Source organism: Pseudophryne corroboree, chromosome 10 (assembly GCF_028390025.1).
Source record: "Pseudophryne corroboree isolate aPseCor3 chromosome 10, aPseCor3.hap2, whole genome shotgun sequence".
Classification (NCBI taxonomy): domain Eukaryota; kingdom Metazoa; phylum Chordata; class Amphibia; order Anura; family Myobatrachidae; genus Pseudophryne; species Pseudophryne corroboree.
Window position 1 is genome coordinate 54,315,169 of NC_086453.1, and position 19,128 is coordinate 54,334,296.

Consider the following 19,128-nt stretch of genomic DNA (forward strand, 5'->3'; position numbering starts at 1 on the left):
CAATCCCCGAAAGCCGGGAAATTGGGAAGTGTCATGGAATAACAAAACCATGACCTTTTCATATAGAGCCGATAGAATGCCTACAGATACAGAGCTTATACGCCACATAGCCGATAGTGGAAAATTCTTTCGGTATAGGTACACCCTAGGAAGTAGGATCATGAGAGTTGGAGAAGTATCACCAGGATACTGTGCACATATCGTACAAACAGATACGTGTACTAAACAGATGGGAGAATTAGGGTTAGGAGATTTCATATGGAAAATTTGTAATATGGTAATGTCCTACTCCGTCCCATATGTTCTCCCCGATGATGCATACTTCATGGCCCTCATTCCGAGTTGATCGCTAAGAGTCATCGCATCGCAAATGTCCGAAATGTAAGTATCTGCGCATGCGCAAATGCGTGATTACGCATGCGCGAAGACATACGTACGACAACTGTGCAAAATTACTTTGGACAAAAAAAGCCGTAACTGCCAAACGAAAACAAGGAGTGGCGTGGGCGTGGCGGAGGCGAGACTTCGCAATGCTCCGACATGGGCGTGAAAGTGGGCGTACTGTGTGGGAGTATGCAACTTGCAATGGGCGTGTTTTTCGCACATAAACTTTGTCGCTGTTAAAACTAACATAGGAAACCGTAGCAACATTCACGCAGCAGCAGAGTAGGTCTGCAGTTACTCTACATTTGCGAAGTACTGGTACAAGTGTGTATGCAGTAATTAGCAGTTAATTGGAGAGCACATTCATCTGATGTTCAATTACTTGTTAATTACTGAGCCCATGAAAGTTACCAACCAGCAATTGACTGAACACACATTACATGTTTATTCTACTCACATATTAATCTCACACACTGTTAAATAAGGTTGTTATTTGTGTTTAACTTGGTGTGTAAGCATTGTGCAGAAATGTTTGAATGTGTGTTAGACTACTAAATACAAACAAGTTACATTTTTATTTAAAGTTAGATAATTCTGCAACATTCTGATCAATTAACCAACACCCACATAATGCCGCATACACTATGATTTATTTTTCAAAGTCACAATAATATAGGTTTTTAACATCTGTCAATGTTTTCAATGATGTCATGTTGTCCAAAGATATTTTATCAAGTTGTCGTGTCTGTTTTATTAATATGGACATTAAAGTGTGGTGCAAAACATACCTTTTTTTTTTATTAAAAAAAAATTTGAAGGAGAATTAGCAGATTGGTCACCAAGTGTCTATATGTTGACATAATATTTTTGTAAGTAAGATTTTGCTAATGCATTACCTTCAAGAAATTGCACACATTTTGAAATTATATTTTTTATTTCAGAAATAATATGATCCAACATTTAAACATGGCTCCACATGAGTCTCACAGGCAGAGATAGACCAAGCACCAAGCAGATGGCACTGACAAAAATTATATTGCAGAACTCAGTACTCTGCAAATTTCTGCTTCTGACAAAAGTATCTTATAAATTCATAAATTCAACATATTTCACACCCTGCCACACAAAAATGTGACACAAACTGAGAAATAATTAGTATCCACCACACAAACACAACAATACACAGCACACTAGTGAGAGGAAGATGGCTCTGTTGTTTTTTAAAAGAAACTCACAGGCTACAATTCCTCCAAACAGAAAAAAAGACATTTCACTAAGAGGGAGTGATCCATTCTGGCCACACAAGCCAAGTCCAAAATAACATAGAGGCAACTACAAAAACATGGGTGCTGCCCATCTGGAGAGACATCACTTTCTTCTTTTTGGCCCCGCCTGAGGCTGATCTTCTTTGCTTGGTCTGCGGAGTGACCTTCGTTGGGCCTGCCCAGTGTCCTGTTCTTCCTGGGCAGGGGCAGGGGAGGGAGCCGATGTGGTTGGCTCTCTGCCACTGTGGGCAAGGGAGACAGCGATGGCCTGGAGCCCTTGCAAGATGTTAGTTGCAAGGCTTTGGTTTGAGGAGGCCAGTTGTTCTTGGGCCTGCCTGATCTCTGCCAGACTTTGGCAGAGTTGAGCAACACCTTGCTCAACACAGGTTCGGATCTCAGTGAGCCGGACAGTTATCTGGCTTACCTCCCGGATGACCCCGTCTTGAAATGTGTTTAGGCTCTCACCATACCTAGCAATTTCAAGCAGGATCTCCGGGATAGCAGAGGGTTGGGTGGGGGGGCCAGTAGGAACCTGCATAGGTGGGTTTTGTTGGCCCACACTGGCAGACCCACTAGGTCCCTCCACCTCAGCCTCAACCACATAACCGGCCTGTGACTCAAACTGTTCACCCCCCTGTGCTGTGTTTTGTGGCAAGCAAATAGAAGAATGTGTGGGGGAAAAGTTGGAGTCAAAATTAGTTTAAGATTATTAATACAGTTCAAATTTCAGACAAATACATGTGTAAACTTACCTTCCAAGTCATGTCCCGTCACAATCTCAGGCAGGTCCGTGTCCATATGAGACACCCCTTGGCCCTCCTCATAACTCACACAGGCCATCGCCATCTCCTCCAAGTCAGTATACTCCACAGCGACAGGTGGTCCCCCCCCTGTTGCCCTTGAGGCATTCCACTCCGCAGCCCTCTTTGCCTTCAGGCGGGATTTGAAGTCGGCCCACCTACATAAATATTGTGAAAGAGGGAAAAAGTTGAGTCTTCTTATTGTTCAAAGTAAATATCTAGCACACATGTTCTGCTTGTGTTTGCTAGACATAACATGACATGTAACTACATTTTTTAGGCAACTTAGCACAGAAAAAGGATTGTCAAGATGCACTTACCGTCGTCTCACTTCCTGTGATGTTCTGACGACAGAGCCAACTTCATTCACAGATTTTGTGATGTCTCTCCAGATGCGTTCTTTGGAAGCAGCCCCCATGTTTTTGGGGCCCCTATGTATTTTGGACATGGCCTGCGTGACCAAGACACGCAACTCCCTCTTAGTGAATGCAGGCTGTCTTTTTTTCCGTCTGGAGGTAGCCTGTGAGGTTTCTTCAGGTTGGTCATCTCCATCTTCCTCCTCACTAGCAGCTTCTGTCTGCTGTGTTTGTGTGGCTAAAGTCAATTCTCCCTCAGTTTGCTCACTATGTGTGTGTGGCAGGGTATCCACACTCAATTCTTGAGGTTCAGAAGCAGAAATTTGCAGAGTACTAGGTCCTGCATTAACCTCCGCAGAGGCGTATTCTAACAAGCGCCTTTGACACTCTATCCGTTGTTTCTGCAATGCCATCTGCTGCTCTGCAATGCGGTCTATCTCTGCTGCGATTTGCTCACGAGAAGCCATGTTTGTGATGACGTGTGTACGCCGAGGTGTGTGCGCTTATATACCTACGTGCGACTCGTTAATTCACACAGGTGTACACTTATTCTGTTGAATGATTGCACTGCTTATTTAAGGGCCTACTGTGCATGCTGTAAGTGTTGGTAGTTTGGCGTTTGAGTTGTTGGCTTGTGCGGGAAGGTGATAGTGGAATTGGCAGAGTGAGTAATTGTCAAGCATACCTTTGTCCTTTTCTTTGCGTTTTGAATATAGACAGTCATTTTTTGTGTGTATTTTCGTTTGTGAGTATTCTGTTTTTTTTTAAATTTTTTTGTGTTTGCAAGTTTTTGTAATACATTTTAATGTTTTAATTTTTATAACACATATATATTTTGCAAGTCCATTTGTGAAAATATTCCCGTGCTTCTTTGTTTTGACTGTCATTAGTGTTCTCTTGTAGGAATCTACTTTTTGGTGAGCAAAACCAATTTTGACTTCATTTTTGGGTGTGGTCCACAAAAACAAGACTTTATTTCTTTAGGAGCAGGTAAGTGTCGTTGGCCTGTGTTGGAGTTTGTTTGTTGGAAGTGTCTGTATGCTGTTTTTGACTGTCATTTGTGTTCTCTTGTAGGTTTTTTTTTTTTGGTGAGAAAAACCAATTTTGTCTTTATTTTTGGGTGTGGTCCACAAAAACAAGACTTTATTTCTTTAGGAGCAGGTAAGTGTCGTTGGCCTGTGTTGGAGTTTGTTTGTTGGAAGTGTCTGTATGCTGTTTTTGACTGTCATTTGTGTTCTCTTGTAGGTTTTTTTTTTTTGGTGAGAAAAACCAATTTTGTCTTTATTTTTGGGTGTGGTCCACAAAAACAAGACTTTATTTCTTTAGGAGCAGGTAAGTGTCGTTGGCCTGTGTTGGTGCTTGTTTGTGTTTTTTTATTTTTTTTATTTTTTGTGTAAAGTTTGCTAAACAAAGTGTTTGGGGTTTCCAGGATTGATCTGCAAAGTAGTGTTTGTCTTTCCTGGACTAGGTACTAAATTTCTTATTATTTTTTTTTATTTTTTTTCTAAAGATTTTTTGCATTAATATATGTTTTTTATATCCAAATATTAAATTTATTTTTATTTGCTTTTTATTTTTGCATTTATTTTTTTTTTGAAATTCTTTATTTTTGCGTGGTCAGGTACATAAAGAAGGCATTCTAGGAGTACAAGGGACATATGGCCAACATAGCCAGTGTCCAAAATAGACCACAGTTTTCCAGTGAGTAACAGGGTTAATTGGTATGGGAAAAACAATCAAGTTCAAACATGGGAATCGGGGGGGGGGGGAGAAGAGAAACAGGGGGGGGGGGGGAAATAACCACATTTGTAACCATACATAATATAAGTCTTGAGAACAGGACGGTCATAATAGGGGGGGGAGGAAACGGAGAAGAGACACGGACAGAGAGGGTAATAGGAGGAAGAGATAATTGAGAAAGATAGGAGATGAGATAAGGAGGAATGTCAAAGGGAGAAGTAAGTGGGTGCCCATGGGTCTACGGGAGGAGCTGGAGCAGGTGGAGGGAGCCGGCTAACCACGTTCAGCGGCGAGCCAGGGAGCCCAGACCTGCTCGAAGACGTGGCCTCGGTCGTGGAGGTAATAGGTTATCTTTTCCATTGAGGCGATGTGCCAGATTTTAGCTTTGAGGGATAGTAGGGAGGGTGGTAAGGGGTTCTTCCAGTTGAGGGCGATCAGTGATTTAGCTGCGGCTAGAATGTGTGAGGTCAGCTTTTGGGAGAATTTATTGAGGAGTGGGGGGGGATAACACAGTAAGGAGACCCAAGGGTCTTTCATTACAGGGGATTCTAGAAGTGAGTTGAGGAGGGAGTGGACCAGATCCCAGAAGGGGACGATAACCGGGCAGGTCCACCATATGTGGAGCATAGTACCTCTCTCCCCACAGTTCCTCCAGCAGGCTGGAGAGGAGGACGGGAAAAATTTGTTAAGACGGTCGGGGGTATAGTACCAGCGGTAATAAACTTTGTAGGCCGTTTCCTTAAAGGCGGTGGCAATAGAGCTTTTAGCAATCCCTAGTCTCATGTCCTCCCAATCCTGAGTTTCAGGTGGGGGCCCGAGGTCCCGTTCCCATGCAAGTTCATGGGGCCGGGATAGGGGCAGGGAAAAATCCAGTAGGAGAGAGTAAAGTTGGGAGATTGTGCCTTTGGAGGAGTGGGAGTTGACACATAGGGATTCAAAGGGAGTAAGGGCACGGAGTAAGGCGGTGGAAGGGAGGGAGGTTAAAAAGTGGCGTATTTGTAAGAATTGAAAGGGGTTGAGTGGCTGTGAGGGGGTTTTCTGCTGGAGGTCCGGGAGGGACAGCCATTGGCCTCGATCGGCAAAGTCGATTGGGAATTTAAGGCCCAGAGTTATCCACGTCCGGGATCTCGTAGCTGAGAGTCCGGAGGGAAACATGGGGTTCTGCCAGATGGGGGTTAAGGGTGAGGGTGTAGTAGTGAGACCCCACTTCAGAGAGAGGGTGTCCCAGGTTTTGAGGTTGAATTTGATGGTGGGAAGAAGTTTAGAGGTTGGGGGTCGAGAGGCAGAGGGGAGTCCCCATAGGGGGGTCAGATCTGGGATGCCAATGAAGGCTGCTTCGATGTCCAGCCAAGAAACCGATCCTGGAGGAGCGTAGGAAGTGACAATGTGGGATAAGTGGGAGGCGAGGTAGTATAATTTGACATCGGGAAGTCCTCTGCCTCCCATGGAGGTTGCTCTTTTCAGGGTGTTGGCAGCAATGCGGGGAGGTCTGTGGTTCCAAATAAAGCGCACAAGGGCTCGTTGGATATTGCGGAGGAAGGGGGCCGGGACCGCCACAGGGAGAGTCTGGAAAAGGTAGAGCCATTTGGGGATTATGGTCATTTTAACTGCTATGATCCTGCCCAGCCATGAGATGAAGAGACTGTTCCAAGAGGTCAGGTCGGCTAGTGTGTTGGTAAGAAGGGGTGGGAAGTTTTCCCGGAAGAGGGAGTCGTAACGCGGGGTTAGGTATATCCCTAGGTATTTTATCTTTGAGGGTTGCCATTTAAATTTAAAATTGGTGCGAAGGGACTCCGCCTGGTGTTGGGGGATATGTAGCATCATGGCCTCAGATTTGGAGTAGTTGATCTTGTAGCCTGAGATGAGGCTATAGGCTTGTAGAACCGAGAATAGGTTTGGGAGTGAAATAAGGGGCTGGGTCAGGGAGAGTAGGATGTCATCTGCGAAGAGGGAGATTTTGGGATCTGTGGGGCCTACCTTTATTCCGTGTATATCTGGATGTGTTCTAATTTGAGAGGCAAGGGGTTCTATAATAAGGGCAAATATTAGGGGGGAGAGGGGGCAGCCCTGACGTGTGCCATTGGAGATGCTAAGTGGGGCGGATGGGGTACCATTGATAAGGACGGTGGCCGAGGGGGTGGAGTATAATGCTAGGATGCTGGTGAGGAAGCCACCGGACAAGCCATAGGCCTCCAAGGTGGGTCTCAAGAAGTCCCAGGAGATCCGGTCAAATGCTTTTTCGGCATCTAAGGAAAGCATGATCGTGGGGCATCTCCTGGAATTAGAGATATGTATAAGGTCAATGGCACGTCTGGTGTTGTCTCTTGCCTGGCGGCCCGGGATAAAGCCTACTTGGTCGTAGTGAACAAGGGAAGGGAGGTATGGGTTAAGACGGTTGGCCAGGATCTTAGCGAAGATTTTCAGGTCTAGGTTCAGGAGGGATATGGGGCGATAGCTTGCGCAATTAAGGGGGTCCTTGCCTTCTTTGGGGATCACCACAATTCTAGCCTCTAGCATCTCAGGGGGAAAAGGGTCGCCTTGGACAATCCCGTTGAAGAGAGAGTGTAGGTGGGGGGAGAGAAGGGCAGAGAATTTCTTGTAGTAGAGAGCGGTGAACCCATCTGGGCCCGGAGATTTGCCGGTTTTTTGCATGTGTATAGTCTGGGTGATTTCTTCCACCGTAATCTCACCGTTGAGAAGGTCCAAGGCGTCCGGGGGTAGTCTGGGTAGTTTAGAAGCAGAGAGAAAGTGGGAGATAAGGTCGGATCGAGGTTGGGGGGAAGAGCCCGGTGGAGGGGGCGGAAGGTTGTATAGGTCGGTGTAGTAGGATTGGAAGGCAGCTCTAATGGCTGTGGGGTCCTGAATAAGTTGGTTGAGAGAGTTTCTGATAGTGACAATGTTGGTTTTGGCTCTTGTGGAGCGGAGTCGAGCCGCCAGGATCCTGTCCGCCTTGTCACCCTTCTCATAAAAGGACTGGCGAAGCCACTTAAGGCGCTTGGCCACCCGTGTAGTAAGAAGAAGATCGAGTTCCGCTTTAATGGTGCGAAGTTCGGACAAGACCGCCTGGTCGGAAGACGCCTTGTGTTGGGTCTCAAGTGCATGGAGTTTAATGGAGAGCCTGTTGTATTGGGAAAGGGATTGCTTTTTAGCTTTTGAGGCTAGGCTGATGAGGTGTCCTCGAAGGACAGCCTTGTGCGCCAGCCAGAGGGTGGGTCTAGAAATATCGGGGGAGTCATTTAAGGTGAAATAATCAGAGATTTTGTCTTGGAGATGGGACTTTGTCTCAGGGTTGTGTAGGAGGGAATCGTTGAGGCGCCATGTCATAGGGCGAGGACGGGAAGCCAGACCTGCGAGGTCGCAGGAGATGGGGGCGTGGTCGGACCAGATCAGTGGGTGGATATGGGCATCGCGGAGGTTCAAAGCAAGATCATGACTGAGCAGGACCATATCAATGCGGGAGTAGGAGTTATGCGGGGCAGAGTAGAAGGTGTAGTCGCGGGCAGAGGGGTCTTTTATCCTCCAGGAGTCGTAGAGAAGTTGGGATCGCATGAGTCGGAGGAGGGATCTAGAGCGAAGGGAGTCTGACGGGGAAGGAGTAGGGGGAAAGGTAGAGCGGTCTAGCTGTGGATTGAGAACGGAGTTGAAGTCACCTGCAAGTATAAGGTCGCCCTGTCGGACTCGAGTGAGGAGATTATCTATCCTTGTAAAAAACCGTTCCTGTCGCTGATTAGGGGCGTAAACGTTAACCAGGGTGCATATATTATTGTTGAGTTTACCCACTAGGACAAGGAATCGGCCGTCTTTGTCAGCATGAGAGTCTAGGAGTTCAAAAGACAGGTGGCGGGCAATTAAGATCGCTACTCCACGTTTTTTGGCTAGGTGATCGCAGGCATGAAAGGAAACGGGAAATGGTTTACATTGCAGGGTAGGGTGAGATTCGTGCACGAAGTGAGTTTCCTGTAGGAAAATCAAATCGCCTCTATGGTGTTTAAGGGAGGCAAATAGCTTGCCTCTCTTTTGAGGGCTGTTCAAGCCCTTCACATTATGGGAGAGTACCCGGAGACCCATGGGCAGGCAGCAGTGAGGTGGTCGGATTTGAAAGGGCGGGAGTGGTTGGGGGTGGAGAAGGGGGAGGGGGAGACAGATCGAAGATATATGAAATGAGAGAGAGTGTGGTCAGAGGAGGGGTGGTAGGGGAAGAGGACCGGAGGGGGTGGGGGGGTGGTTGGTCGTCTGGCGGAGGAGGCCAGGACCGGTAAAGCTGACAAGGGGAAGGAATACTAGGCGTTGGGGAAGCACCTAGGTCAGCGGTAGGGCCCGGGGCCCTGTGGGGGCGCGGCATGGGGCCCCGATCGCGGGTCACGAGCCGCTCGGGGAAAGACAGGAGGCAAGCCTCCCCTGGGGGTACCTGAGGGAGAGAGCTGGAGAGAAGACAGGAAGAGATGATAGCCGGAGCGCCCGCCCCAAGGGGCGGAGAATAGGAGGAGGGGGAGGAGGGGAAAGAGTGGGTCAAGTATCTGCATGGGAACATATCAAGAGAGTAACTTTTGAATATGTGGGCAGTTAGACATTTAAACTACCAAACGATGTAACATTTCAATAGAGGATAACAACAATATTATTGTGAAGCAACCGAGGGGTCAGGAGGTAAGGTCACTAAGAACCTAAGGTAATGTAGCACTTCAGGTGGGGGGGTACGACCAGAAGTGATCGTCCCAATTCAATGTAGGGTGCTGTAGCGTAGAGAGGTGAGAGTTCTCAGGGCACTGGAGGTGGGGCCTGGGAGGCCCCGGAGGACGGCACCGTGAACCACTCAGAACGAGGAGACCGAAGTGAATCTCGCTGTGTCCGTGGTGGGAGGCGTGGAGAGTGGACATCTTGGTCAGGAACGGGGATGCCCAGTTTGGAGAGGAGTGTTTGGGCCTCAGGTTGGTCTCTAGCTGTGAGGAGCTTCCCTTGGTGCCACACTAAGATCCGGAAAGGGAAACCCCAACGGTACTTCACGTTGTGACGGGAGAGCAGGGAAGTGATGGGTTTGAAGTCCCTGCGTTTAGCTAAGGTTAGCGGGGATAAATCCTGAAAAATCTGGAGTGGGGTGTTTTGGAAAGTCACAGATCCCAGCCGTCGGGCCTCCCTCATAACGGCCTCCTTTGCAGTGAAGTAGTGCATTCGGAGAATGACATCTCTGGGCTGAGAAGAGTCCTGGGAGCGCGGCCGCAAGGCCCGGTGGGCTCGGTCCAGGAGGAGATGTTCCTCGGGGGTGTCGGGCGATAGGTGTGCGAAAAGGCGTTTAAGGTAGAGTTCAAGATGAGATGCCTCGACCTCCTCAGGGATACCCCGAATCCTCATATTATTTCTCCTTGCTCTATTGTCTTGGTCCTCGTTCTCCTCCCGGAGGTGGGCAACATCCTGACGGAGTTGATGCAACTCGGTCTCTGCTGTTTGCTGGAACGTTACCACCTCTTCGACTCTTCTTTCGAGTTGGTCAGTTCTGGAGCCGATATCGGCTATATCGGATTTCAGGGAGTGTAGAGCTTGGACTGAGGACTTAATGTCCCGCATCTCCTTAAGGAGGGAGAGGAAGTCCTTACGGGTGAGGGGCGTGAGATCGTCATCTTCGGCCTCCGATTCGGAGGGGGCCTGAGAGGGGCCGGGATTGTCAGGCCTGTTCGTGGCTGGGGTGCCTTTTTTGGTCAGAAATGGTGTGAGGTCGGACCCCTGGGATTTTTTGTTACCCCTGGTCATCTTGGGGGCGTAGGGGGGTAGGTGGAAAGTAGGGTGAGGAATGGGGGTGGCGCTCCCGCTATGAGGCTCAGGGCCAGGGAAGGTGACTCGGGGGCCTTAAGGAGACATTACGGTGTGGTCATCAGCCGAGCCCGGCAGATGGAGTCCGCCCAGGGAGGACCACGAGAGCAGAGGGAGGGCACCCCGGCCCGGACTGGAGAGTGTGAGTCCGAAGTCGCAGGAGAGGGGATCCCGGAGACTATCTCCACCGCTCGGGGACCACAGGGACGCGTCCCGGGCACGGACCAGCCGGCGATCGGGGCAGCCCTGGGGCGGGGACCCGGCGGGGGAGAGGACCGCAGGGTGATGTGAAAGCGGCTCCCAGGTGGGTGCCAGTGGAGGCCTCGGTGGAGTTTAGGTGGATGGAGGCAGAAGGGACCACGGTCCCAGAGACTCACCAAGCGGCCGCCGCTGGAGCGGGTTGCAGAGAGCCGGAGGTTGAGGGTGGTCCAAGCCGGCACCTCCCAAGAGAGCGTATAGGGGCTTCGAGGTGGGTGGCAGGGGTGGAGGAGATCCCTTCAGTCTCAGGAGGGGCACAGAGCCAGTGATTGATTGAGGTCGCAGGAGAGGGGGGATGGAGCTGCGGGTCTGAGTGTTGGGTGCGGGGTATGATAATCGCCGCACGCAGCCGCTAGAGCTATTCCGTCGGCCTTTCTCTGGAGTAGGTGCTGGCTTCAGGAGATAGGAGAACAGGCAGGGTTATAGAGATATAAGTATAGTGGCTGAGTTGACTATACCAGTATTCGCCACAAGAGGGAGCCTTAGTTACAGCCAGCACCAGTCAGGGAGTTTGATGGGTGCTTTGCCAGTCCCAAGATGGCCGCCGCTTATCAGTGAGAGTTAGGTCCACCGGAGGACTCCCAGTCGTCGATCCCCGCCAGCGGGGGAAGAGATCTTGCTAGATCTTGCTTGCAGTGTTGTGTGAGACGGGGGAGGAAGGGCAGGCGCCTGGAGAGGTCGGGAATCGGCCAGGTAAAGTCTAGAGGCCGGGCGGCGCCAACCGCAAGATGGCCGCCGGCTGCCAGCCAGACACTTCTCGGCCCTTACCTCCCGCCGATCGTCCGGTCCCTGGTCTCCTGCGAGGATCAGCGCCCGGTGGGTGAGTCCCCCAGTGCCAGGGAGAGCCTTTCAGGTGGGTGGGAGAGTCTGCAGGGTCGCCGAACCGGGTCTCAGGAAACGCCGGCACAGCTCCAAAATCGAGGCCCCGGCTTCTTGGGTGGAGGTAGGCCGCAATCCGCAGGGGGCAACGCAGGGCCCCCCCGATTCCGCAGCTTCTTCCTCCAGGTGCTGGGTGTAGTGGTGGGGCTTAGGGGACTAGTCCCTTGTCGGTGGGCCTCCAAATCTGGTCAAAAAGTGGGTTTTGATACAGTGCCAGCCGGAGCTCAGCAGAGACCCGACCTTCCTCTATGCTAGCCAGGCCACGCCCCCCTATTTTTGCATTTTTGACATGAATTCAACACAGAAAAAATGTACGCTCCTGCAGTAAGTTGACACCACAATTGTAAAAACAGTTATTGTGTAAAATTTTGGAAAACTTTGTTTTTTTTTTAATTGACATTTCTTAACATTCTCTCCAAAAAGTGTGTGATGTCAATACATATTGCGGCAGAAGCCCTACCTCCCCAACCCACGCCAGCACTCCCACCCCAACCGCCAGCCCCACAACCACAGCCGGCTCCTCATCAACCAAGGCAACGGAGGCGTGCTAGGCCACCAATTTTCAGAACCCGTGTCATACTTTTTGGGATGCCAGATGATGTGGTGGTGCGTAGATACCGGCTGCCACCACATCTAATCCTAGACACTCTCTCCATAATAGAGAGTGATCTGGAGTCTGAAATTCGGTATCCTACAGCAATACCACCATTGACACAATTCCTTGCAGTGTTACATTTTTTGGCCACAGGATCATTCCAGCATGTTGTTGGAGACCTGGTTGGCATGTCGCAGGGCCAGTTCAGTAAGGTCCTGCGACGTGTCTGCCAGGCTTTCATCAAGCGTGTTAAGCAATTTATTGCTATGCCTTTGGATGTTGGTGCCCTAGATGTGGTGAAGCGGCAATTTGCGGAAGGTGGTAGTCGCTTCCCACATGTTATTGGGGTTGTGGATGGCACACATGTTGCTATTCAGCCACCAAGACATAATGAAGAAATTTATAGAAACAGGAAACTGTTTCATTCTCTGAATGTAATGGTTGTTTGTGGGCCATCCCTCCAGATCCTTTCCCTGAACGCAAAGTTTACAGGAAGTTCCCATGATGCGTATGTCATTAGACAATCAGGGATATGGCAGAGATTAAGATCAAGTCAACGACCAGACATGTGGTTATTGGGTGAGTTGTTGCTCAAATATTTTAGTTACAAACTTACAAAAATATATGAAAATTGTGAACTAAAATTTTGCTTTTATTCCAACAGGAGACCGTGGATATCCTTGCACCCCCTGGCTCATGACTCCTTACCGTAATCCCAGGCCAGGACCACAGATGGCATTTAACTCCGCGCTTACTGCCACTAGGCAGCTGGTGGAGCGCACAATTGGTGTCCTGAAAGGGCGCTTTCGTGTGCTCCACCGCACGGGTGGCGACATCATGTATTCGCCGGAGATGGCAAGTAAAATAGTGGTCCTGTGCGCAATACTCCATAATATCGCGGTAAGGAGTAGTGTCGAGCTTCCTCAGGCAGAGGAATTGCCTGATGAGGAGCCAGGGGTTGTGCCACGCTTCGGTGGGGGGAGTGTGACACGGAGGGGGAGCCAAGTGAGGGCAAGAATTGTAGCAGAACATTTCAGGTATAGTGTTTTTAACATTTATATTTGCACAAATAATACAACCCAGTATGCTTATGTATTTTTAAACATGATTGCATTTAGTATGTTCTTGTAAAGTGATTGGGTAATGCTGTTGTTGTGTTTGAATGGTTTTTTCTTTTTAAACACAAAAAACAAAAACACGTTAAGCTGACAATGTTTATGTAATAATTTAAATACTGTAATGATAATAAATAGTGTCCTTATTTATTTTATATCCTCAAATACTGATTATGTAAACAAACACACAAACAAATGATCCTCAATGTTTGACACTTTGTGACTGTCCAGCTGAATGATCACACGACCTGTGGTGAGTACACAGATATGTTTAGTAATTTTCAGTAAAGTCTGTGTCTCTGTGTGTTTATTCTAATAGTTTCTAACAAACATTTTTGCTTATGCTAATGCGAATTTCCGCTCGTGCAAAATAACACTCTGCTCTTCACAGCATTGCAAAGATCAATAAAGTTATTAGAAATGACATATTTTTGGCCAATCACATGCTAACAGACACTATAAATATATGCCCAAATAAGGAAAACGCCATTGCCATGATGCGTGCAGCACCGTTCTCCAGGCGGGAGCTCCGCGTGCTGGTAGCGGTGATGGACCGCCGCGTAGGCCGCGTTGGGCGCTTCATCCCCAATCGGGTGAAGCGCGAGGCCTACGCGGAGGTCCGCCGCCTGCTGCGGACTCGCGTCCGCAGCAGGCGGACAATCATCCAGCTCGAGAGGCGATGGAGTGATCTCCGCAGGCGGACTCCAGATTTGTTGGCGGAGATCCGCCAGCAAATCCGTGCTCTCCATACCCGAAGTAAGTTACATTACATAAGATTTTTTGCTTAAAATGTGATAATGCTTCATCTTCCCAATTTTTAGCAAAAGGTTTTTTGTAAACCATTGTGCAAAACCATGTGCACTGCAGGGGAAGCATATGTAACATGTGCAGAGTGAGTCAGATTTGGGTGGGGTGTGTTAAAGCATCTCAATAATTTGCTGTGTTAAAATTAAACAGCCTGTATTTTCCATGGCCATAATTGAAAAAGTCCACCAAATCTAACTCTCTCTGCACATGTTATATATGCAACCCCTGCAGAGCACATGCTTTTGGACAATTGCAAACTACATTCCAGCTGTAATCCCCTTTGAATTACCTACATTTTACAGTAAGTGGTAGGCTAATTGCAACCTTCAGTCTCCTTTTTAGGAAATTAGGTCAGTGTGTGTGGTTAGGGGAAACAGTACTGACTGTAGTAAAGTGACACGAAACAAGTGCATGTTTCCAAGACATAAGAAGCAGCCAGGAAACTGGTCCAAAATACTTGATAAGTGCTGGCTATATAATAAGGGCCCTTGAATAGTAATCTGGTGATGTTGCCTAGACAAATCACTATGACTCAATGGACTAGATTAAGGAATGAGCTTCAAAGTTAAAGTTTGGCTTCATTTTGTTTGCTATGGCCAACATGAAGAGGATCTTAACATGTTTGATTTTCTATTTTAAATTTATAAAAAAAAAACATGTAACATAACATTTATATTTAAAAATCAATACTATGTAATTTTGCATGATTAAAAAATGTGGACAATATTTTCATTCTAGGACAACAACAACGGCACAACTCCCCACCCCCTTCCCCTTCCCACTCCCCCTCCCCTTCTCACTCCCCCTCCCCTTCTCACTCCCCCTCCCCTTCTCACTCCCCCTCCCCTTCACACTCCCCCTCAGCTTTCCAGTCCCCCTCATCTTCACAGTCCCCCTCAGCTTCCCAGTCCCCCTCAGCTTCCCTGGCCCACTCCACTTTCCATTCCCCTTCTCACCACACCTCGCCATCTCTTTCTGGGACCCCTTCTCCTCCTTCCCATACCCCTTCTCCTTCCACTTCGACATCCCCATCTGAACCCCCCTCACCCTCTATTGCTTTAAATTTCTCTCCGCCCCCCTCGCCCTCTCAATCAGACCCCCCCTCTGAAATTGCGGCACTAATCCAGCCTCCTTCCCCCATCCAGCCTCCTGCCCCAATCCCTCCTCCTTCCCCAATCCCTCCTCCTTCCCCAATCCCTCATCCTTCCCCCATCCAGCCGCCTTCCCCCATCCAGGCAACATCCCCACCAAGTGAATGGGCAGAGGAAGCCCCTGCAGAACATTCCGGGAGTCTGGATGTTTCCGAGGAAAGTAAGTTTATTTAAATTTTATACAATAAGATTACCCACTTACACTTACAATGCCAAAACATGCAGTGTTGTACTGTTTGAATTCTTGGACCCTGGAAAAATATTTTAACATTTCATCATGGTGTACATGTTGCCTTTACATATTTGTGAGTGTCATTATATGTACAGTGTGTATGTGTGCAATGTTTTGTGTGTCCACTCTAGGTTGACACTCATTAGGTAGCCAGGGTTGCCAGGAGAACAGGGTTTATATGTGTTACTTTTTCTGGGAAACAGTTAGACCTGAGTGGAGTTTAGTATGTTTGCCTTTTACACTTGGGCCTGTGTAGTCTGAATATTTACACTTAAAAATCACATGCTTCACTTTGTTATGCAGCCTAATGACACACTGTTTTTTTGTGTGAAAGTTACATTCTCAAAATTAATAAGTGTTCGAGTCAAACATGTTTGCACTTATTTAGTAAGGGCAGCTTTCATGGAGTGTGGGAATGCTATGATATGTTGGCCTTCTGAAGATGTGGATATGCAGTGTGATGATGCAGGACCAACCCACTAAAAATAAAAAACAAATAAAACAACAAATGGGAATGAATGCCAACATGGTGTCACATTGACGAAGATGGTAGTTATCTTTAACATGGGATGTCGGACATAGCAACCAATAAGATTATACTTAAAAAATTGGGATCCACTTCTACAATATAATAATCATATTTTTGCTTGATTGCTATGGGCAACGTTCCATCTTAAATATAACTCACATAGTAGTAAATGTAACACATGGTCTGGAACACTTTAAAATCTGATTAAAAGGCTGAGCAGGCTTGTGTGTTCTGCTAATGATTGTACCATAAAACAGGCAGGATGTAGTAACTTTGACATTAAAGCAGGCCTGTCCAAACTGCGGCACTCCAACTGTTGAGAAACTACACATCCCAGCATGCCCTGACACAGCTTTGCCATTCCCTGACCACAAAACTGTGTAAAGGCATGCTGGTATATGTAGTTTCACAACAGCTGGAGTCCAGCAGTTTGGACATGCCAGCATTTAAGTGTGCTTTGCGCCTTGCTTGGCTAATAAGTAATGTAATTAAGTTATTAATGTTTGTGTTGCATCTTAATTTCAGATGTTGCAGTTGGAGATCCCACAAGTTTTTCAGGGATACTTGACACCATGCGCCAACACCTGCAAGGAATGATGGATTGTGTGGACCATTTGCAAAAATTTGCATGACTTTTATTCTTTGATTTAAAAAAAAAAAAAAAAATTAACAAATACAAAAATAAAAAAGTTGATTAAAGTTAACCGGGTGTTGTGTTTATTAATGCAAAAAAGGATCAGCAGATTGGCAGGCAGAATTTGTTTTGTACAAAAAATTACACACATCTAACGTTACATTTTTACCAAAAAAAAAAGGAGATTATTGTGTTAAGAAACATGTAAACACCTTCATTCACAAACAACACCTTTAAAAATTAAAAAAGTGAAATAAAAAAAAAAAAAAATTACACTTTGACATGTTGATGGCCAATTATGGCAACAAAGTGTTAATTTTTTTTTATTCTCAGACTTAATTGTTTTGGAACATTATCAATCATTACACTAATTGGGTTCGTAATTGAAAAGGGCTTGTGGTCTTTAAAAGGAAAGGTGTCATTGCACTTAATAGGCCAAAAAAACATTTTTGTGCGTTTTACCTTAAAAGTGTGCATTTTTACGCAAAACTTTGTAAATATACTCAAACTTAGTATTTTTACGATTAAGTATGTGTTATTGCGATGATTTCGCAATGCTGCGATGGTTTCGCATTACTGCGATGTCATTTGGCGTACGCCCACTTTGTGTAATACTGCGTGCGAATTTGCAAAAATACGTTGAGGGCGGAGGTTCGCAAATTTACTAAATTAACGCAACTTTGCGAATATGTTGTGCGTCCGAAAAACTTTGCGATCAACTCGGAATGAGGGCCCATATGCGGGAGGAAGGCGTATAAGTGGCTTGCCCCAAACTCAAAAGGGTTGTGTTATATTGGAAAAGTACTGCCTGAGGTAATGACTTTATCCCACACTAAAATGAAAGATATTCACCGCAGTGCCCAAGCTCCTTATACTCACACTCATTACGAACACATCGTTAAACGGCACCTGATAGAAAGAACAGAGCACCCGGCTTCTGACCTGATCCATGAATCCACCGGGATTCAATTCCTAATCGCGTTAGATATCACTCGTACCGCCAGAGGAGTGATAAATTATAAATATATATCTGCGCTTGCAAATTTATTAGACAATATCACTGAAATGTATGATGACACATTCAGGTATACTGGGAGAGAGTTACAAGCCTACAAAACAGAACTGGTTCAGCATAGGATGATTCTCAATTATCTCACGGCTGTGACAGGCGGGTATTGTGTTACCCTAGCGACTCAGTATGGAATAAAGTGCTGCACGTATATTACAAACAGCACAGAGGACCCAGCCGAGGTCATAGACCAAAAGATGGATGACATTTTGCAATTAAAATGGGAGTTCCGAAGGAAACACAATCTCACCCTTGCCGCTGTGGGTAATGAGCTGACCGGTTGGGTGTCATGGTTGAACCCACGAAATTGGTTCTCTGGTTTAGGAGAATGGACCCAAGGTATTATCATGGATGTAGGGAAATTTCTTTTGTGTATTCTGGGTGTCATCATATTGGTCGGTCTGATATTTAGATGCGTTCGGGTTTTAACAAAGTGTAAACGTAGCGCCCGAGTGATGAGTTTAAGAAGTGAAGATACTGTAATAACAACGACTGATTTGATTTACGACCCAACCATTGAGACAATGTTGTGATGAAAATGTGATTCCACGGTCCGTTTCTTTCACCCGTTTCTCCTTTGTTTTTCTCCAAGGTACAAAGACATCCGCTTGGAAGAAGAATTTGACAACCTTTTACACAGACAATTGATGGACAATGCCATAGACCCCCAATATCCCTAGCAATTTTAAAATTTTACGATAGCCCAACACTTTTGTAAGCCTATGGACATTGAGAAAGCTTTTGCTCGCATTTTGGCAAAAGCCCACAGAGACTACAGTCAACATGTACATCAAAAGAAGACATCAGACAAGACCTCAATCGGCAAATGTACATTAAACTCACATAGTTTAGGACTGCATTTACCATAATTGCTTCTCATCTTCATCTCTACAACCTTCAGGTAATGACACACATAGTCGATAGGGAATATAGGCACAGATATCAGCACTCACATATCCCCCCATTCATGTATCATCAACTAAAATGTGCTTCCCCATTTTGTTGCAACCAAAAGCCGAAAAGAGCTCGGTAAAGTTTGACAGCCCATCCACAGACCCGTACCACGGGATAAGAAGGAATTTAAATGTATACTTCGCAATACCTCGAAGCTTGATTTAAAACACGTACGGCACGATGATACATGACCCCCCAAACATGGATTCATACACACATGCTTCTGCTATCTCACTAGGTCATACCGTTTTCCCACCTTCTTCTCTTCTCCCCTACCCAATCATAGAAATGTATTATACATGACATATATTTTTCTCTTTTTGAACTGTTTTAGGAAGTGGCAGTTATTGGTGACTGCCAAAGGGTGGACTGTCAAAGTCAGAAAAATATCACGCTGCACATTGCCATATATGCACCTCATGCGGGTGCCCGCTGCACGTGCATGAGCCCTCCCGTGCGTGCGTATACTCGCATCGCGTGCACTCGCAGGCGCGCGGTATGCGCATTTACGGTAGAGTTTGAGTGCGTCTAGCGGGCGACTCGATCGTTACATAT

General features: G+C 46.9%; 1 long non-coding RNA gene across 1 annotated transcript; it reads left to right on the top strand.

Moving 5' to 3' along the window:
* Positions 1-12,554: 12,554 nt before the first annotated feature.
* LOC134967004 (uncharacterized) lies at positions 12,555-16,528 on the top strand. The gene is made up of 3 exons (XR_010188763.1): positions 12,555-13,450; positions 14,743-15,315; positions 16,442-16,528. It is a non-coding gene; the product is annotated as an uncharacterized LOC134967004 (long non-coding RNA).
* Positions 16,529-19,128: the final 2,600 nt, after the last annotated feature.